Source organism: Chrysochloris asiatica, unplaced genomic scaffold, assembly GCF_000296735.1.
Source record: "Chrysochloris asiatica unplaced genomic scaffold, ChrAsi1.0 scaffold00009, whole genome shotgun sequence".
NCBI lineage: Eukaryota > Metazoa > Chordata > Mammalia > Afrosoricida > Chrysochloridae > Chrysochloris > Chrysochloris asiatica.
The window spans coordinates 11,715,710-11,738,633 of record NW_006408527.1 but is presented as its reverse complement, the minus strand read 5'-3'; the positions used below and the strand labels follow the sequence as shown (position 1 = coordinate 11,738,633).

At 40.3% G+C, this 22,924-nt stretch overlaps 1 pseudogene; it reads left to right on the top strand.

Moving 5' to 3' along the window:
- Positions 1-14,198: 14,198 nt before the first annotated feature.
- On the top strand, positions 14,199-14,552 carry LOC102832558 (annotated as a pseudogene).
- The last annotated feature ends 8,372 nt before the right edge of the window (positions 14,553-22,924 follow it).

Genomic DNA, 22,924 nt, shown 5'->3' with positions numbered 1-22,924 from the left:
TATGGACTCTATGAGTTGGAATTGCATGCATGGGATACAGCAACATCATTTAAGCATACTGTTACTGTTAAATGTTACTGAATCAATTCCAACTCATAGCAACCCTGTGTAGGACTTCCAAGGAGCCACTAGTGAGCTTAAACCACCAACCTTGCAGTTCAAACAGACCTTGAGAATGAGCCTTATCCTAAATCACCACATGGGGACTCCACATTTAAGCATAAGGAGAGTGAAATTCAGCAAAGTTTAATTATTAACCCAAGTACTCAAAACCAAGGTACCCTCTGATATGTACTACCAGTATAGTGCCTGCATCCAATGAATAGGAACTTGCTTCTCCCGTTTTTTACACCCTATACCCTCCAGAACCTTCACACTTTCAAGGTTCCCTTCCTGCAAGAGGTGTGCTTTGTGTTGGGTATGTCCTTCCTGGGTGGCACTGCTGCCTGCTCCCCTATTATTGCCTGGCTCTCTGTCACTACTGCCCACTCTCCCCGAGGGCCTCATTTGCGTGTCCCCTTCCAGAATCCAGGATGCAGTTCTGTCTGTGATGCTGCCACTGTGGAACTCAATGTTGTAGGAGAGAGGAGCTAGCATATCCGTTCACCTCTTCAGTGCACACAGGCCCATCCACTGGGTGGCTTTTTGTCCCACCCAATATCATAAATGGTACATTATACTGTGAAGCAAACCCGTCAGTATAAGACTATGGGGATAAAGGAGTCCTGGTGTGGCGCTGTGAGCTAATGGCATCAGAAGGCAAAGTCGTTTGAACTGCAAGATCTGTGGTTCAAGCTCACCAGCTGCTCCTTGGAAACCCTATACAGGGCCGCTATGGGTTGGAATCTACTCGACGTCACTTAACAACAACAACATGGGGAATCATAACTCAACCCAATGCCATTCAGTTGACTCTGACATGTGTCAAAGCAGAATTCCACTTCAAAGGTTTTTTCAATAACAGTAAAGTTACAGATGTACATCACCAGACCTTTCTTTCACAGTGCCATTGGGGGGTGGGGCATGTTGGGGCAGGGGTGTTGTTAAACAGTCACTCTTTCGGCTAGCTAGTGTTGTTGCTAAGTGCCATCAAGTTGGTTCTTACTCATAGCAACCCTGTATAGGGTTTCTGAGGAGCAGTTGATAAATTTGAACTGCTGACCTTGTGGTGTGCAGTCCAGTGCTGATCCTATAATACCATACCAGGAATCCATTCCATAAATATTGTTGCTGTTGTTAAGTGCCGTTGAGTCGATTCCGACCCATAGCGACCCTGTATAGGGTTTCCAAGGAGCAGCTGGTGAGCTTGAACCACCAATCTTCCAGTTCAAACGACTTTGCAGTCTGACGCATCAGCCCACAGCACCACACTAGGACTCTTAAGATATCAGAAATCGTATGAGGCAGTTGTACTTTGTCCAATAGTTCTTCTGAATTTGAATTGACTGGATGGCATTGCATTTGGTTTGGGTTTCTAGTCCATTCTCCTTTGTTTCCATAAGTAAAGAACTTACAGGAACTCTATTGTTGTTATTGTTAAGTGCTATAGAGGAAATCAAATCGACACCATCATTATTCCCAATCAGAACACATTAGAACCTCTCTTGCCCCAGGGAGAGCACAATTTTCCTTTACTATGCAGTTTTACACAGTCAAGTTAACTTCCCATTTTAGACTAGACCCAAGGCTGTGACTTTTATGATGGAAAAAAAAGCCCCAAACCCATTAAAGTATGTTCCTAAACGAAATAATAAATTCCCCCCTGAGGCAAATTCTGTGATTCCCTTAGAATGCAGGAGGTGGGGATGGGGAAGGCATCTATATTTAGTTCTTTATTTAATAGTAAATCCCCCTTCACTGCATCTGCCTGGAAGCAGTGACTGCATTCAGCACCCCCAATTACAGTTCAAACACTGTCACTAACTAGAGGCTTGGGGATACATGTTCCCATTTCTCTGGGTCTTAGTCTTTGTGTGTGCTTAGCTGCTAACTGAAAAGTTGGAGGTTCAAACCCACCACGAGGCTCCTTGGAAGAAAGGAGCCTCTGGGTGGTTTGACTAGCTACTTCCAAAAAATATCAGCTATTGAAAAACCTATGGAACACAATTATGGGGACTGAGAGAAAGAAGAGAATGGGACTTGAGGTAGATGTAAGACTTCTTCTAGCATTTAAATTCTGAAATTTCATTCAAAGTTTAGCCATAATTGAGAAATTTCAACAACAACAGAAAAATCAACAATCATGTGACTCAAGGAATATTCCTGTTTGGGAATAAAGCTAAATTTGCGTATGATTTCCCTCAGGCAGAAGGGCAGAATTAAAGGGTTAGGGCTCAATTGAATGCAAAGCTATTTCACCAGCCATGGGTTCCAGCTGAGAAGCCAAGTAAGCAGGCTTCTAATAGCCTCCACTGACCCCACAGAGAGTTGGCTGTGCTCCCTGGGGGTGATACTGGAGAGTTGATGTCTGGCAGGCAGCACAAGCAGGAATTTTATTATTATTGGTTTTGCAATTTGCTTGCATTTTCCCATCATTTGCCTTAGTGGCCATGGATCTCTACATTAAGATTTCGATTCCATTTCCCCGGGCTCCCATGTTTTATGGAGGTCGCTAGTGTTTGCCGTCTTTATTGAAGTTGGTGTACAGCCCCTGGCTGCTATGTTGAGCATAATCAAATGTCATTTATGAAGTCCTTCTGACGCTGGAGGACTGAGGGAGAGCTGTGTGGTCCAGGTTAGAGCAACTGGAAAAGACAGGCAAGTCGCAGAAATGTACATTCAGTGCTGATAAATTATGAGGCTGAGGCTTGATTACTTCTGACCCTGGCTTGCCTGTTGTGAGTTATAGGTCACTTAAGTCAGCTCCAATGAGTTTCTTCCAGATGGGAGTGCCAGGCGCTGCCTGGAGACAGAACCGTATTCCTCTTCCTGAGTGTTTTGCACAGATTAAGCAGACCATGGAAGGCAACAGAGATAGCAGAAAAGGCAAGGGACTCAGAATCTGAATAGGCTTCTGAGTTTGGCTCAGCCAAGGTCATTGTGTGACCTTGCCAGTCATTTCTAAGCCTCAGATTACAGTTAAAATAGATATCCTAGATATACTACAGATTAGATATCCCTGAAGGCCCTATTTACTTTAAATTGTCCTTCATTATTTTGTTCTGATTTCATTCTGGATGCCTGTTTTCTGATTACTTCCTAGATAATTTCTGAATCTCACTCAATATCTTCTCTTCCAAGATATTTCTCCTCTGGCTTCTGATACTAATAAACCAAAAAAAAAAAAAAACAAAAATTAAAATAAAACTAACCAGACCCACTGCCATTGAGTCAATCCCAACCCATAGTGACCTTGTATAGGGTTTTCCAATGCTACAAATTTTTACAGGAACAAAAAGCCTCATTGTTCTCCCATGGAGCAACTGGTGGATTTGAACTGCTGACTTTGGGATTAGCAGCGCAATATTTCTACTATTCTTAAATGTTCTTGTTAAAATCACCAGTGACTGCCACATTCCAGATGGATTCATTTTAGTTCATTCTCTTACTTGATGCCTTAACAGAATCTAATTCAGTTGGCCATCCCTTCTTTCCTGATATACTTGCTTTGACCATGCCACATGTGCTCTTGATTTTCTACCCATCTCATTGGTTACTTTTCTCTCTGCAACCTCTAAATGACATCTATAGTCCAAACACTCCCACACTTCAAATTTCTCTTTCATTTCCTATAAGTGATGATCTATTTAGTATCATGGTTTAGATGTCCCACACTCTCCTCAAATTCAATGTGTTTGAACTAAAATCTTTATCTTCCTCCCACCTAAAATCTGTTCCTAACCCAAAGCCCCCTTATAAGTAAATAGCATCTCTTAGCCACCCAGTTGCCCATGCCAGAAATCTGGGAGTCATCCTTAACACCTCCCTCTCCCTCACTCAATTCAATTCCAAGTCCTATTATTTATATCTTCCAAATACCTAAATGCATTTCTTCTTTCCATCTATCTCTGTTTTATCACCCCTGGTCTACAGCATCTCATTTCAACTGGATTATAATAAAATATAAATGTGTCTCTGCCTACATACCCCATTCAGTCTTATTATGGCAATTAATATGTCCATAATCAGATCTCTTCCCTCCCAGTTTAAAGTTGTTTTTAATGGGTTTCCATTTGTGATGGATTGAATTGTGGCACACCAAAATTTTGTCACTTTGAATGGGCCCTGAGTCTCCATGGTTTGGCAGTTACGTGATAATCCCCCATGATATGATCTGATGTAATAAACCAATAAAAGGATTAAAGATGGTATTGTTGTTGTTGTTGTTAGGTGCCATTGAGTTGGTACCAACTCACAGTGACCTTATGCACAGCAGAATGACACTGCCTGATCCTAGGCCAACCTCACTACTGTTGCCACACTTGAGTCCATCGATGCTGCCACTTGGCCAATCCATTTCCTTGGGGGTCTTCCTCTTTTTCTCTGACCCTCCACCTTACCAAACATGATATCCTTCTCCAGTGACTAGTCCCTCCTGACAATATGTCTGAAGTATGAGAGATGAAGTTTGGCCATCTTGGCCTCTAAGGAGTACTCTGGCTGCACTTAATCCTATCACAATGCTGATCTGATGTCAGTGAGATTCCCAGAGGTGTGGAATGCAACACCTTTTATCTTACAAGGGGTCCCTGCACTGTGAAGCATGGAGCTCCAGGGACACATTGATGCTAAAACACATGGAGATCTCCAAGGAATGCTGGGCCTACAGATGCTGAAAGGAGGCAAGGACCTTCTTCCAGAGCAAGTGCTCTGGATTCGGTCTTCTAGCATCCCAGATTGTGCAAGACAAAATTTCTGTTTATCATAGCCATCAACCTGTGGAATTTCTGTTATAGCAGCATAATTATGTATGTGTAGTGGATTCCAATTTATAGGAATCTATGCACAACAGACTGAAACACGAACCAGTCCATCCTCATAATCATTGTTAAGCTTCAGCCCATTGCTGCTGCCACTGTGTCTATCCATCTCCTTGAGGGTCTAGGTACAAGTTCCTCATAAGCACAGTTAAATGTTCCAGAATATTCTTACTTCTCAATGTCTCCAATAGTTTGTCATGATCTATACAATCGAAAGCCTTTGCATAGTTATTAAAGCACAGGTATTCTCTACTTTCAGCCAAGCTCCACCTGACATCAGCAATGACATTCCTTATTACACATCTTGTCTAAATCCGGCTTGAACCTCTGGCAGTTTCCTGTCTATGTAATGTTGCAACCATTTTCTAATTATCAAGAGTAAAATTTTACTTACATTGATAATAATGATATTGTCTGATGAGTTCCACATTCCTTTGGGTTACCTTTCTTTGGAATGGACACAGATATGGATCTCTTCCTGTCAGTTGGCCATGGGGCTGTGTTCCATGGCCACAGTGCTGCCACTAGTGCTGCTTAGGTTTGTTGAAAGATTTCAATTTGTTTTCCGTCAACTCCCAGAAACTTGTTCTTTGTCAATGCCTTCAATGTACCTTGGACTTCTTCCTTCAGTTCCATTGGCTTTTGATCATATGCTACTTCTTGAAATAGTTGAACAATGACCATTTCTATTTGGTACAATTATGCTGTATATTCTTTCCTCTTCTTTTAAGGATTTCTGCATCATTCAATATATGCCCAAAGAATCCTTTATTTTTCAAGTCAAGGCTTGAATTTTTTCCTCAGTTCTTTCAGCTTGAGAAATGACGAGTGTGTTCTTCCCTTTTGGCTTTCTAACCCCATATTTTCGCATTTCATTATAATATTGACTTTGTCTACTCGAGCTGACCTTTGAAATTTTTTGTTCAGCTTTTTTACCTCCTCATTTCTCCCATTTGCTTTAGCATTTGTAGAGTGGAGAGCAAGTTTCAGAGTTTCTTCTGACATCCATTTTGGTCTTTTCTTTTCTTTTTTTGTAATCTTAATGACCTTTTGCTTTCTTCTTATAAGATGTTCTTGATGTCATCCCACAACTCTTCTGGTTATTGATAATTACTGTCTAATGCATCAAATCTGTTCTTGAGATGATCTCTAAATTCTGTTGGGATATGTTCAAGGTCATATTTTGACTCTCATTGACTTGCTTTCATTTTCTTCAGCTTCAGTTTGAATTTGCATATCAGCAATTGATGGGCTGTTCCACAGTCTGCCCTTGGCCTTGTTTTGGCTGATGATATGGCATTTTTCCATCATCTTTTTCCACAGAAGCAGTCAACTGGATTTCTGTGTATTACATCTTGTGAAGTCCATGTAAAAAATCATCTTTTATGTTGTTTAAAAAGGTATTGGCAATGAAGAAGTCATTGATCTTGCAAAATTCTATCATGGGATCTCCAGCATCATTTCTATTACCAAGACCATATTTTCCTAATACTGACCTTTGCTTCCAACTTTTGCATTCCAATCACCAATACTTATCAATACATCTTGATTGAAGGTTTGATCAATTTCAGACTAAAGAAGTTGATAGAATTCTTCAGTTTCATCATCACTGGCTTTAGTGTTTTGTGCATAAATATGAATAATCGTGGTAATAAATGGTCTTCTTAGTTGACAGGTGGCTATTATCCTATCACAGACAACACTGTACTTCAAAAAAAATCTTGAAATGTTCTGTTTGATGATGATTTCAATACCATTCCTCTTCAATTTGCCTTTCCCTGCATAATCAATCAGGTATTGTGAGATTTAAAATGGACAATATCAGTCAATTTCAACTCACTAATGTCTAAAATAGCAATGTTTATGTTTTCCATTTCAGTTTTTACAATTTCCAATTTTCCTAGATTCAGACTTCATGCATTCCACGTTCCAATTATTTAAGGATGTTTGCAGCTGTCTCTTCACTTTTGTTGTGCCCCATCAATAAATGAAGGTCCCGAAAGCTTTACTCTATTTGCATCATCACAGTCAACTCTACTTTAAGTAGGCAACTCTTCCCAAGTTGTACTTTGAGTTCCTTCTAACATGGGGCGTTCATCTTCCGGAACTATATCTGAAAAGATTCTAGTGCTATCTGACAGTGGTTCACTGCTATTCATAAAGTTTTGTGGCTAAATATTTGGAAGTGGTCTGCCTCTCCTTTATCCGAGTCTGTCTTCATCAGGAAGTTCATCTGAAACCTTTCCACCATGAGTGACCCTTCTGGCATTCAAAATACTGGTGGCATAGCTTCCAGCATCACAGCAACATGTAACCCACCACAGTGTTACCCACTGACAGACTAATGGTGAACTGGATAACTAAATCACCATTTTTCTACAGATTAAAGTTCAAAATCTTCTACATGGCATCCAAGGTGCGGCATGACTGGATTCCTTCAGCAGCATGGCCTCTGGAATTTGTTTAATTCTTTAAGTTTTCATTGAAAATGAAGATGGTGTTTCCTCTTTCTGGAACACTCTTCTCTTTTCATGTAAGTGCCTCCTACTGACTTTTTCTTGACAATCCTCTGATCTAAATCTGAGTTTTAAATTTCTCTTTTGTAATTCTTTTCTGTGTTCCTAAGTGGTATAAATGGTTAATTTGCTCAGTGCTCCTGGGGTGCCTGTTTCAGAAGCTGTTGCTTAATCACTGTTGTTGTTAAGTGCTGTCTGTCCAGTCAGTTCCAATTCATAGAGACCCTGTATATGGTTTCTGGGGAGCAACTGGTGGATTTGAACTACCAACCTTGTGGTTCACAGTCCATGCTTATCCTATAGTGCCACACGGGGAGCCCATAATAGGTACTCAATAAATAGTTATTGAATTACTTAACATTCTAATTTCCGTTCATTGTTTCACTAGCTGCCTACTCCTGTAGGCTCAGAGCCTCGTGCTCTGGCTTATTTAACCTCTCTAAGGCAGGATGTTAAATGGAATATTTTACCTGAGTTACAATTATATCAGACACTAGATTCATGTACAAGGTCAAGATGCAAATGTTCAAAGAAAATGACAAGAAAGGATATCATGATTCTAGGATGCCTTGTCCACATTAAGGATAAACAAGCTTCAAGAGAATGGAGATGGAGAGTGGATTCAGGATTAAGATCTTTTTGGGGAGAACTTTGCTATAAGCATCTCTTCTGGTGACATTAACTCATTTCAAAATAGGAGCTCTGGTAGCGTAGTGGTTACGAATCGGGCTGCGAACCTTAAGGTCAGCGGTTCGAAACTACCAGCTGCTCCGCGGGAGAAAGATGAGGCTTTCTACTCCCGTAAGGATTTACACCCTCGGAAACCCTGTACAGGGTCGCTATGGGTCGGAACGACTCGATGGCACTTAACAACAACAACAACAACAGTGGGCTATTCAGGGATCCTGGTATGTGTCCCTACAAGTGGAGGGGGTAGGGTTAGCTTCACAATGAACTGATTCACAACGAACTGATGCCTGTTCTGGAAATCTAGAGAAATGAAAGAAAAGCTGGATAACTTTTTCGGTGGTAGGATAAAGGGAGGGGATGTTCTGCTTTGTTAGACAAGTGTCATATCAAGGGATATCAAAGTGAGCGTGAATTGGAATTCCTGTTTGTTTCTTTGCTTAATGCTTATCAAAATAGGCCACCTGAAAGGAAGGTGAGACCTCAGTGGAGATCATCTGGAGGTAGACCATTTGATTCTTAAGGGCTGAGGAGGAATAAAGTCGGAATAGAGGAAGGAGTATATGCCTAGATTAAGGAAACTGAAGGTAAGATAGTGATGGGAAGTTTCTAAAGAAATATACAAGAGCTTCATGAAAGAAGATGGATATAAACATCCTCAGGTCCAACAGTGTCTGTAAGGTACAAACTTGTCTGTACCCACCTCTTCTCCTGCTCTTCTCATTCCTTAAATTTCACACTCCATCTTAACCCCAGGAAGGTCTGACAGAAAAAGATCTGATGCCAACTGCAGCATCTTCCCCCAAGGCAGAGACTCATCAGCAACATGCCCCTAGGAGGAGAGGAAATAAAGGGGTAAATGTGGCCTTCTGATGAGGTGTAGAAGCCTTGGTAAATAAATAATAATGGGCACTTTTTATTTTGCAAGTGAGTCTGCAATAGCAAATTTAAGAACACAGAACTTTCTATTCCCTGGAAGTGACCAGAAAGAAAGGAGTTTATCCTAGTTTTTATCCAAAGGTAGATTAAAAAAAACATAAACAAGACAAAAGAAAACAATGTTGGGAAATAAAAAATAAATTGATTTTCTGATCAAATTCCACGAGCCCTGCTCATTCATAGTAATAGCTATATCTATAATGCTATGAGTAAATAACCCTTCTGGAAAACCTAAAAAAGGCATTTTATGTTTATGATAGGCTTACGATATTTGGAGTGTATTAAGCTAACTGCTTTAGCAAATAACTCTTCAGAAATGTAGAACTCAAACACTATAAAAGTTTATTTTTTCCTGGATGGGTGAACACTTAACAATTATTCAAGAACCCAGGCTAATGGAGTCTCTGCCATCTTCAAAACACTGGTGTGGTATAGAAGTATTTTCATTCCTCCCAACTAAAAGTAGACAGATAGAAGGAGAAGTCCCCATGGGAGTTTTTCATGGACATGCCTGGAAGTGGCACACATTGTTGTCACATCCCATCCCATTGGGCAGGCCTCCTACCTGCAGGAGAAGCTAACAGTACAGTCTCTGTGCCCAGAAAAAAATGAGGTAAGCCTGAACCCATGCATTGAGAAGTTAGCAGTTTCTGCTGCATGGAGCATTATAAAATTGGAATGGTATGTTATCCACAAGCTTCATCAGCCTATGGATACAAATGAGACTTCATTAATATGTATGCCCAACTTTACAATGAGTTCTAGCACCATCTGCAAGATATCTAATGTTCTCAGATATACTTCCATTAATCTTATCCTGCTCTGACTTTTACATACCCACAGTAAAAACATCTTCCATAATAGCAAACATTTGGTGAGAACTTTCTACGTGCTAATCACTATTCCAAGCACTTTGCAAGCACTGACTAATTTAGTCTTCAAATATTAGATCCATTTGTTTCAGATGAGGAAAAACAAGGCACAGAGAGATCAAGCAACTTTCCCAAGATTGCAGGGCTGATGAGTGGCAGAGCAAAATACAGAACTACTCAGTCTAGTTCTAAAAGTTCACCAGCTGACCCTGTCTCCTCTGGTTGTTCAAGTCTTTCTCTATAGAAACAACAACATCTGTTATAAGGGTCTTCTCTTTTAGTGCTTCCCAAAGCAAATCCTACAGGTGCCTCTGAGTATCAGAAAGGGGGAAAAGGCCTTCTCCTAAATTGTGCCCTCTTCTTCATCACTTGGATCCTAAGCAAGTATACTTGTGCATACAATTACAAAGTTTCACAAGAAAATGAGTCCGGTACCTTGCCCTCTCCTGAGATTAATTTCATCCTATTTTAGTTCAACACAGGAAAACCAGCCATGTCTTCTAGGTACCCCTGCATAAAGTTTCTTCCACTCTTTCACCTTCCAAATTAGAGCCCACAAGCCCACACAATGCATATTAGCTTATGTAAACAGGCTAGAGGAGAGATTACCAGGAGACCCTAGCAGGAGTTTTAGTGTGACTAGGATGGTTTCCTCAGTCATAAGAAGTACACAGCTCTTTCATGTACAGCCGAGTTGCTTCGGAAGACCTGCCGTGAGGGTGGGGCTGCGTACACAGCTTGTCAGTTATCCTTGTGCTGCAAATAAGCAGAAAGCAGGATTCATCCCTCAGAGAGGAAATAGGGATTTACTAACTGGGTGACCCCAAACAGAAAAAGACAGACTATCTCAGACCATCAAATGGAGCTGTCATGAGGCAGACAGGCTGCAGGGGAAATGGTGTGAGTTATCTAGGCCACCACAGCCCTTATGTATGACAGCTGCGTGTCCTGCACTTTCTAGGTCAGTCCCAATTCCAAATGTTCTATCACCTTGTCAGACTGTGGATCTCAGTTTTGCATTTAGAAAATGTGGCCACCAAATCTTTAAAACACTCTTGTTGCTATTGTTTAGTGTTGTGACGTTGGTTTTCACTCCTAGCCACCCTGTCGAGGATTTCCAAGGAGTAGTTGGTGGGTTTGAACTGCTGACCTTGTGGTTAGCAGTATTCTACAGCTTATCCTACAGTTCCGCACCAGAATCTACACTAGCATATTAGCTTAATAGTAGTGATGACTACGCTTTTAAAAACAAACTTTTCTGTCCCACCCACCCCCCCGAGGGCAAAACTGTTGTTGTTGTTCAGTGTCATCAAGTCGGTTCTGACTCATAGTGTCTCTATATAGGGTTTCCAAGGAGCAGCTGGTGGATTTAAACTGCCAACCTTTGGGTTTCAAATCCAGTGTTTATCCTACAGCACCACACCAGGAATCCAGGGGCAAAATTAGAGCTTATGAATTGAAACCACATAGACGTCTAGGAACAATGAGAGAAATGACTCTGAAGTCATTTGTAGAAGTTTCTGCTGCCCTGAGAGAGATTTGTAAAGTGGAGCTCTGTTTGTTGGTAGATGAGGTAGATGCCTTATTTCAGGGATCCCTATGAAACAAGGCAGCCTCAGAGCTTGAGTGCGCCACCTGTGGCCCTGGGCTGAGAGGGAAAATTGGCCTTAGGTATAAATTTGAAGAGAGACACTGAGGGCTTTGTTGAAACACTAGCTTGGTTTTTACACTAACTTAAAACTACCACAGACTAGAAACCTCAACATCATGATTTAGCTTCCATTCCAGAGAGGCGTGAACAGAAATAAAGAAACTGGTCACTAAACACTCAGAAATATGGCAGGGCTTCAAAAAAGTTTGTGGAAAATTTCAATTAGCTGCTAATTCAATTTTCTCAAGAATTGTGTGACACCCTGGAGTATGTGCCGCCGGTTTCTGACTGTACTTGTTGGCAAATTCTAGTTTCATTTTGTTTTTCTAATTAACACATCTACAAAAATTCAAACTTTATTTTGCCTGGAAAAAAAAAAAAGTGAGAGAGAGAGAGAGATTGCATTTTCCTTCCCTCAGTCAGACACCAGAGAAAGCTTTGCTGCTCCTTGTAGTTAAGTGCCTTCAAGTTAGTTCCAACTCATAGCAACCCTGTATAGGGTTTCTGAAGAGTGGCTGGTGGGTTTCAATTACCAATCTTGTGGTTAGTAGTCCAGTACTTAATCACACCAGTACTTCCAGAGCGACCTTGTTGTTGTTTGTTGTTAAGTGCCATCAAGTCAGTTCCAACCCATAGGGACTTTGTATAGGGTTTCCAAGGAGCAGCTAGTGAGCTTGAACTGCCAACCTTCCAGTTCAAAGTCACCTTACAATCCAGTGCCTTAACCCACAACACCATACCAGGACTCACCAGTAAAAGAACATATCTGAAAAGGCAATTTAATAAAGCATAGGAATTTGAGGAAAAGCTGCAGAGCTGAGAGTCTGAGAGTGTGAGTGTGTGTGTGTGTGTGTGTGTGTGTGTGTGTGTGTGTTGCATGGATTTGATATGTTGGCAGTAAAGGAACACAGAGGTGCATGTAAAAAGGGTCAAGGAAGGACACTGGGATGTTGGTCCCTTCCAGTCCCACACATTACTCCTCATAACATTAAATCTTAAGACGCTTTATAGTCACAGTGATGATACGTGATTCAGCAATCTGTGGACACACCTTGTCTTCAAATAAATATAAATCTAAACTTCCTGAGAACAGGGTCATTTCATGTCCCTGTTAAACTTTCTATAGAAGAGAAAGCCTTCAACATCGTCAATGTACTTTCTGGTTTGGGTAAATCCGTACTCTGAGCATTTGGGAGCCTGTAGTGGGTGTTTTGTGCATTTTAAGAAGATGCTTCTTTCTGCAGGTGACAGAAATCCAGGCCAGGGCACAGGCTTAGAGAGAGAAGTGTAAACTGGACCTTTAACACCACCTTACCCTTTGTTCTAGGCTACTAAGGGCACCAACAGTTAAACACTTGGTTGGTGGTTAAAGTCCTTCCAGAGACAACTAGGAAGAGAGGCCTAGTGATTTCTTTCTGAAAGGTCACGGTCATTGAAAACCACATGGAGCACAGTTCCACTCAGATATACACAGGGTCACCATGAGTGGGAACAGGCCCAATGGCCACTGGTTTGGCTTTTATAAATCCTTTGCTTTAGTGTCCCTATACAGCTATGTGCTAGAGTTCTGCTGATACCCTCTTGTAGTGGTCTCAGAGATGGTGGTCACAATCCATGCCTTGTTGGTGGTGGTAAGTGTCACAGAATCAGTTCCTACTCTTAGTAACTCTTCATAGAGTTTCTGAGGCCGTTCCATAAAGATTGGGAGCAGAAAGTCTCATTTTCCCCCCGAAACAGCTGGTAGTTTCGAACTGCTGACTTGAGGTTAATAACCTGACTTGTAACCACTATGATACCAGAGCTCCAATCCTTACTTAAAATTTGCATTAGAATTCTCCAACTCTGAAATCATTTAAAGACAGAATCAGAAACCACTTATACAGAAGTATAAACGCTCCAGATAGAACATCTGCAGGTAATCCATGTATTACAAAGAATAATTATTTTTTACAATCTCAGAGTCTTAAAGACTGTTGATGGCTCAAAAGTAACATGAACACACGCTACTCATCATGAAGACTATGGAGACCTCAAAGTTGAATATGGCTCAAATCTTGCCCTCTAGAATCTAAATAGCTTTGTGTAGGTAAACTGCATCTAAAAAGACAATAGAAGGATTATTTGTGTGGCCTAAATGGTTAAGAGCTCAACTGCTAATTGAAAAGTTGGTTTTCGAAGCCACACAGAGGCATCTGGTGATCTGCTTCTGGTAGGTCACAACTTTGAAAAACATCCAGAGTACAGTTCTACCCTGCAGCGTATGGTGTCATCATGAGTCACAACTGATTTCACAACTGTGGGGCCTTGGGGAGAGAGATATAAACCAAAGGACAGCACAAATGCAAAGCTTTATAAGAGAAATGACACTGAAATATGTTTCAAGAGTTCAGAGAAGTGAGAAGTACATTATAGAAGATGGTATGGAGATTTCCCGTATGTAAAGTGAAGAAGAGGCGAGAGAATGCCACATTTATAAAGCAGGTACAGGGACAAGTTTCTGAAAAATGCTTGGGGATTTAAAATGAAGACCTGGGACCATGTCTGTGTTTTTATTGCAGATGCATATGTGGGAAGCAAATAATTAAAAGAATATGTGTGCGGACCTTTATTCCCAATGTCTGCGCGAGCCCTGTTTGTTCTCTGTATCCTGTGCACACACCTTGCAAGTGATAGCACCGTGAGTCTGACTTTCAATTCCAGCGTACGAATTGCATGGATTACAGCAGTTACCATTGCAATTGGTTATCTCACTTACAAAAGATTTTATGTCAAAGATCATCACCACAAATCTATGGTAAACCTTCACATCCAGAAAGACAACCCCAAGATAGTACACGCTTTTGACTTGGAGAATGTGTACTGCCGTTGCTGGAGATCCAGAAAGTTCCCACTCTGTGATGAGGCTCACAAAAAACACAATGAAGACACTGGAGACAACGTAAGACCTCTTATCATCAAGAAAAAATAACTTAAATGGACAATTTTGATGCTACAAACCAAGTTGTCATGATGTTATCTGGTTGCTTAATTAGGATGAATACCACTTCTGTCTAATTCACATGCCCTGGATTCTAGATGTGGTATATATTGTAAACTGCAGCTTTCACATTCACAGCATTTGCCTTACTTGTTGAAACATCGTGGTGCACATTTGTTTAATCAGACAAAAAAAGGAAAAGCAAACCAACCTTATGGCCTGTGGGTTATTTTGGTCTTCTTCAGGCTCTGTTTCTTTAAATTCAATATAATGATGATATTAGAATGTCAATGTATGTTGAAGTTAACATATTAAATTATTCTCAAAATCATATTAAAAAAAAGAATATGTTTGTTTATAAAGTCAGATTGATGACGTGAAAAGATCAGAGGCATCGAAGTAGAATAAGTTCAAGTTTAAAATCTGGCTCCACTTCTGATTAATTATACTACCATGGACATTTGACTAAATCTCTGTAAAACTCCATTTCCTCATTTGTAAAAATGGAAATAAAAATGCCATCTCTCCAAGATAATCATAAAGATTGAACACAATATAGATGTCAACCATCTGTCATATACTAAGTGGTGAATAGCCATGAGCTCTTATTACCATTACAGCTGCAAATTCTTGAAATGTGAGTGACGAGAGGGCAAAAGAGTCTGCTTTACCTTGACTTCTAAGACTATTGCAAACAACAATAGTTTTTATAAGCATCAGCAATGTTGTTATTTTTGTTACTTGTCATAAGCCGGTTCTAACTCATAGCATATGTAGCAGAAAAGAACAACACATTGCCAAGTCCTGCACCATATCCACAATCACTGGTAGGCTCGAGTACACTGTTGTTAACAGTTACTGTGTATTCAACCATTAGCCACTTGATGGCAGAAAGAGGAGGCTATCTGCTCCCGTAAAATCTTACGAACTTGGATGCACAATACAGGGTTGTTATAAGTTAGAATCTACTCATCAGCAGTTGGTTTTGATTATCAGCCTAGGAGACGCATCTTCCAGCACAATATCAGATAATATTTTGTTTTCATCTACTGACTAATTTTTTTAAGTACTTCAAGCACTAGTCTGTCTTAGACTGGAAGCTCTGCTGAAAGCCACCTACCATAGGTGACCCTGCTGTATTAGAAATACTGGTAGCGTAGTTTCCAGCACCATAGCAACACACAAGCCTTCACAGTACAACAAACTGACACCGGTTTTGGACATCAGCAAACTTATTTAGAAAATATAATCCACACGATGATCCCTTGTCAGGATTCTTGATTACAACAACAGAAACTGCTTCTGCTTATCTCAGACAGAAACAAGCTTATTGGAAGGTTTTCAGGTAGGTCACTGGTTTGGGTTGGGAAGTACAAGGAAAGGTAAAGACAGAAAGCAAGGTAAGTAAGGGACAACCAAAGATAGACTTATCATTGCACACCACCGACGTGCAATGACTCACTGGCATGCTGCTTAGCTGCTTCATCCTAGCACACTCACTGCCATACCATTCAGCTGAACTCATCCAACCACAGTGGCTGCTACCAAAAAAAAGAAAATAAAAATCTCTAACCCTCTGCATTATTCATTTAAGGGTTGTTGTTGTGAAGTGTTGTCAAGTTGGTTCCGACTCATAGTGACCCTGTATAGGGTTTTTAAGGAGCAGCTGGTGAGCTTCAGCCACTGACTTTGTGGTTCAAACTGACCTTGAAGTCCAGTGCATTAACTCACAGCACCACACCAGGACTCCAGTTAAGGTTTAAGTCCCTGATGATAGCATTTCATTAACCAAACTAGGGTTATATGTTCATTCTCTAACTGCCAGGAGTTGCTATTGTTTTTAGCTGCTGTCCCGTTGGCTCCATACTCATGGTGAGTCCAGGCATATGGAACAAAACATTGCGGGTCTAGTACCATCCTCATGATCCATAGCAGATCCAACAATTGTGCCCCACATGATTTACATTAGCTGATTTGCGGGAGTAGATTATTTTCATCCTATTCCATGTTAGTCTAGAAACTCCACAGAAACCAGTTCAGTATTATGTTGTTTGTTGTTATTATGTGCCGTTGAGCCAATTCTGATCCATAGCAACCCTGTATAGGGTTTCTAAGGAACAACTGGTGAGTTTGAACCTCCGACCTTGCAGATCAAACCGACTTTTCAGTCTCGAACATTAACCCACAGCACCATTCCAAGACAAACAGATGGTAGCTGTACATGAGAGGCATTGTCCAGGAATCAACCCCAAGACTTCCATACCAAAGGAGAGAATCTTTCCAGTCCTGGTGTGGTCCTGCAGGTAAGCATGCTGGACTGCAAAGTCAGTTTGAACCACAAGGTCGGTGGTCCAAGCTCACTAGCCGCGCCTCGGAAACAATACATAGGGTTGCTATGAGTTTATGCCACTTAACAACAACAACCTACCTGCCTCTAACTACCAGAGGTAGGGAGAGACAGCATTTACCCTACTTGTTCTTCTGTAGTAAAAGCCAAGTACAAAACTAAGTACTACCTTGAGATTACCTTGAGATTTCCCAAAATGGGGAAATGAGTGGCAAAAGTCTTAAATGTCTACTCTACCATAACAAATGGTGGCGGTGGTTATGTGCCAATGAGTTGGTTCTTACTCATAGCTACCCTCTATAGGGTTTCTGAGGCTGTAAATCTTTATGGAAGCAGACATCCTCATCTTTCTCCCACAGAACGTTTGGTAGTTTTGAACTGCTGACCTTGAAGTTAGCAGCCAGATTCATAACCACTATTCTATCAGAGCTCCTTAACTTAACAATAAAATTCCTTAAATGTAGGTGAGCAAATCAAACCAAAAATATGGAAGAACTATAGAAGAAAATTATGAAACTTTTTTCAAGGAAATTTTAAAAAGACTAAAATAAATGATGAGGCATGCCATGTTTCTGAATGGGAAGCTTCAATGTTGTAAAGAAGTCAGTTCGCTCCAGATTAATCTATAAATAACACTGAACTCCAATTAGCATCACAAAGTGTGTTTTATTTTGGAATTTGACAAGACATTTCTAAAGTGTTTCCATGAAATAATATATGCAAAAGAGCAAAGAGATTTTGAAAAAGAAAACAAGGAGATATTTGCCTTATACCAGACATAAACACATTACTGTAAACCTATAATTATATAATATAGCAATGACCCAGAAATAGATACAGATCAATGGAGCAAAATAGAACTCAGAAAGAGTCATCATACAAACTGACATTTAATATATAAAAGAAGATTATTTCAATTCAGTGGGGAATCACAGGTCAGAAAACTATCTTCTGTAATGGACAATATTGTAAATATTTTAGGCTTTATAGGACATACTGTTCTGTAAAGGGCAATATTGTAAGTATTTAAGGCTTTATGTAACTATACTTACTCCTCACTTATCAACTAGCTTGTTATCCAACCTTTATCATTTACCACAACAGTAAATTGTGCATTAACCTGGACTTCTTTGGGTCCAGATCCTGGCCCACAGAAACACTGATGTCTGTCTGGCTCGAAGTTGAAGCAGCCAGTTCTTCAGAAGGTCTCTTGCTATTCCCATGCCCACCACCCGCTGGAGCTGTGGTTGCAAATTTTCCTTTAAAAGAAGGGACTGAGATGGATGTTGAGGGATCCCTTCTGAGAAGAGCATAAGAATGACTGGAGAGTCCCAGAAGACGTGAGGATGGGAGAACCTGCTGTTGCTGCTCCCCTCTATTCAAATGCCCTGGGGTAGTTCAGGGTTTGGGGGGCTCCAGCAGAAGGTGACTGTTTCCTCTTCCTCTGCAGTCATGGCTTCTGAACTCCTCTGCCAAACAGCTGTTAAGATTCTAGGTTCCTGTCTTGGATTCCAAGTACTCCAAGATCAAAATCACTTGCTTCTTTCCATGGAGTTCTCGCAGCCTGTGCAGCAGCATCAAGTAGCTGGGGCTACAGAGGGGGTAGTTGCTTCAGAGGAGGGTTTGGGCACAGACAGCAACTGCATGTGACCACATGCTCTGCCAGTTGCCTGAGCCCCAAAGCTACCAACTGTACCTCTAGTCCAACTGCTAGGTCCCAGGTTCTCTTGAGCATCAGGCCTGATGGCAGGAATGGAGTCCAAAGCATAGTAACTACAGGGGCATAGCATTTCAGAAGGGCCAGGCTCCTGGGTGCCTCCTGTCCTCCTCCTCCTCACATAACGCTATTGTTGCATAATGAATTAGTTCTTGAAGCCCAATCATATCTGTATGAGAGGAGTTGCTCTACTCCATTCTGCCCTGTTTTGCCAAAGCAGACATGGACAATCCATAAACAAATTGATGTAGTTGTTCTCAGAAAACTTTATCCAAATAAATAGATGCTGAGTAACATATGACCTGCAGGCCATACTTTACCAATTCCTTGTGGGAATTATTCAATTAATGGTTTTGGAATAAGTAGCTAAGTAGTTATCCCTTGAAAAATATTAATCTAGATGCTCACATTGTTCACAAAAATATAATTCTTTTTAATAAAAGAGAAATGTAAAAATCAAAACTATAAAAGCATCAGGAAAATGTAGATTGCATAAGAATATGGAAAAAGTCATAGATTTAATGACACAAAATATTAAATATATATTTAATGAAACAAAGATTTTAAATTTAAATGGGCACCTGTGTGTATAATTCTTTAAGAGAATGATTTGGTAAACTAATTTCAAGGAGATGGTACTACCTTATATAGCTTTTTTAATGTTAATAAAATCACGTCTCAGATTCTAAATGAACAATTTGCACATGAGGACAAAGATTTCTTTTTGTATACATTTGCTAACTGTAGTTTGTTGATGTTGTTAGGTACTCATCAAGTCGGTTCCAACTCATAGTGACTCTATGCACAACAGAAAAAACACAACAACAACACTGCCTGATCCTGAGCCATCCTCACAATTGTTACATTTGAATCTATTGTTGTTGCCACCACATCAATTCATTTTATTGGGGGGGGGGTGTGTGTTCTTCCTCTTTTTTGCTGACCCTCCACTTTTCCAAACATGATATCATTCTTCGGGGACCAGGTCCTTCCTGATAATATGTCCAAAGTACAAGAGACAAAGTTTCACCATCTTACTTCTAAGAAACATATTGGCTGTACTTCTTCCAAGACAGATTTGTTTGATCTTCTGGCAGTCCATGAGACTTTCAGTATTCTTTGCCAACACCATAATTCAAGTGCATCGATTCTTCTACAGTTTTATGTATTCATCATCTAAGTTTCACATGCTTATGACCTTTGCTTATAATAGTGAAAAGTTGGAAATATTATATGAAGCTCAAAGCGAAATGATTAAAAAGAAAGAATACTTATGAGAGTGAGTCAAAAATTATCCACACTATGGTTATATTAAAACACTCGTCCATGCCCATAGCTCATGGCAACACTGGGCATGCACATGAAATAATTCTGTCAAATATGCAAGTGACAGTAGATTATGTGGCAAATCATTTGTAAATCAGCCATGACTCTGCCTACCAAATAATCCATGATAGACTTGGGTTTCAAAAAGTTTGTGTGATAAGAAAAGGGAGGAGGGTAGAGGAGTGAGGAAGACAGGGAAAGACTCGGGAGGTATGCATGGACTAAATGGAGTAGAGGTAGACTGTGACATTTGCACATCCTTGGACTAACAAGGCCATATGATATAGGGATTGAGACAGGCTGAAGGGGCAAAGGAGAAGAAATAATGTTAAGATGTTTGTTCACAAAAAGGCAAATATTGCATAAGACCATTATTGTAAAGGCTTAAGAAAAAATTTTCATACCAAAAGAAAAAAAAAAAAATTCTAGGTTGGTTACCATGGGCAGGAGGGAGGGGACAGTAAGGCACAGGTTGGGGATAGTAACATTGTACCTTGGATAAGGGGGAGGGCAATATAAAAGGAAGGATAGGGCAATACACAAGAAGGAGAAGGGGTGTGGAAGAACAGGGAAGTTAGGAAAACATGTAGGAAAAGGTCTGCATGGGTTCAATGGGACAGAGGTAAATAGTGATGTATACTCAACCTTGGAACGGCAGGGCTCCGTGATACAAGGATCAAGGTATAAACGGAATGGGTAAAAGAAGGGAAATAATGTTAAGGTGATTGATTGTATTATGGATATTAGTTCTCTTGACTACTATTCTAAAATAGACACTTGAGTGTAATATAAAGGAATATCAGGAAATATGATTAAAGAACGATTTAAGCCTCTCTTCAGCCTTTAACTGATTGGAATACCTAAAAGAGGTTCTAGAACTTGCCCAGTAAAATATGCTTGTTATAGTCTTTGTAGAGTATAGAGCCTTAGGTGGAATCCTGAGCCCCATCCAAATTCTTCTGAGGGGGCATTCCCACTTGAAAGGATATACACAGTAACCCGGAGTGGCTAGAGGAACATTAGATACTTCTTGAAAGAAAGAACAGCAGAAAAACAAAACCAAAAGCAAACAAAAAGCAGGAGACTGTTTGGCTATTACAAGATCAAGCAAGCTATATGCCTGGAAACCATCAAGGTAAGCTATCAAATCCCTTCAGGGTAAATCCCCTTCCAAGACTGAGTCTCAAAGTGAACATATGAGTAGGCTTGTAAGCTCACTGATAACCGTGTTGGTCTACTAGTGAGTGGAAGCAGAGGAAAGGCAGTAATGAAGACATGCGCTGAGTTGTTCCATAGACTCCTGTTGACCTTGAGATGAGGGAGAAAAGAGGAAGGGCTCATTGGTCTGAAATCTGGGGAGACCTTGTAACTCCTGAGCCCATGGACACTGACCTAGCCAGTGGGGGCAGGAGCTGAGGGTGAAGCATCCAGCTGATATGAATGGGGGGAGGCAAGCAAGAATGTCTGAACTTGCAGATAGCACCCATTTGACCTAGTTTGGATAGTATGATGATCAAAATTTGACTAGAGGAAGATAAAGAAATTTGATACAAGAATAAAGTGTAAATTGCTACAATTTGATGAAATTGACTTTTACTTATGGATGTAGTAGCTCAAAATACCAACCGAGTGGGAAGGTCAAGTGTATTCCCTCATTACACAGGGTTGATAGCGATAAGCAGCTGAGACATTAAAGGCATCCAAATTGGCAAAGAGGAAATAAAACTCTCTATTTGCAGATGATATGATCCTATACACAGAAAACCCCAAAGACTTAGTAAAAAAAAAATCTACTAGACATCACCGGAAGATTCAGCAATGTGGCGGGGTTTAAGATCAACATACAAAAACCAGTTGGATTCCTCTATAGCAACAATGACAGCACTGAAAATGACATTAGGAAATAAATACCATTTATAATAGCTGCCTAAAGGATGAAATATTTAGGAATAAATGTAACCAGAGAAAAAAAGGACCTATACAAAGAGCATTACAAAACACTACTAAAAGAAACCACAAGAGACTTACAAAAGTGGAAGAACATACCATGTTCCTGGATAGGAAGACTCACCATCATGAAAATGTCAATACTACCCAAAGCAATATACACTTATAATGCAATCCCAATCCAGATTCCAGTGACATTTTTCAAAGAGATGGAAAAGACAAGTACAAATTTATATGGTAAGGAAAGAGACCCAGGATAAGCAACGCACTGCTCAAGAAGAAAAAGGTTGGAAGCCTCTCACTTCCCGATTTCAACTACTACTACACAGCTACAGTGGTCAAAACAGCCTGGTAGTGGCACAATGAAAGATACACTGATCAATGGAACAGAACCAAGAATCCAAAAATTAATCTATCCACATATAGCCAACTGTTTTTCGACAAAGTGCCTAGGGGAGGGGATAGTCTTTTTAACAGATGGTGCTGGCAGAACTAGAAAGCAATATGCAAAAGAATGGAACAAGACCTTTACCTCATGTCCTATACAAAAACAAACTCAGCATGGATTAAAAACCTAAATGTGAATCCCAAAATTATGAAGGTCATTAATGAAAAAATAGGGACAAATATGAGGGCTCTAATACAGGGAATACACAGACTACCAAACATTTTGAAAAGTACACTAACAAAAGTAGACAAAATAGATGAGTGGGCTATACTAAAAGTTACAAACTTATGTGCATCAAAGACTTCACCAAAAGAGTAAATAGGGAACCCACAGAATGGGAAAAAATCTTTTGCAACAACACATCAGACAAGGGACTCATTTCTAAAATATATGGGAACTACAACACCTCTACAAGAAATTAAAAAATGGGCACAGGACATGAACAGACACTTCACCAAGGAAGAGATATGGGCAGCCAACAAACATATGAAGAAATGTTCATGATCACTAGCCATTAGAGAGATGCAAATCAAAACAACAATGAGATATCATCTCACACCAGCAATAACAGCAAAGAT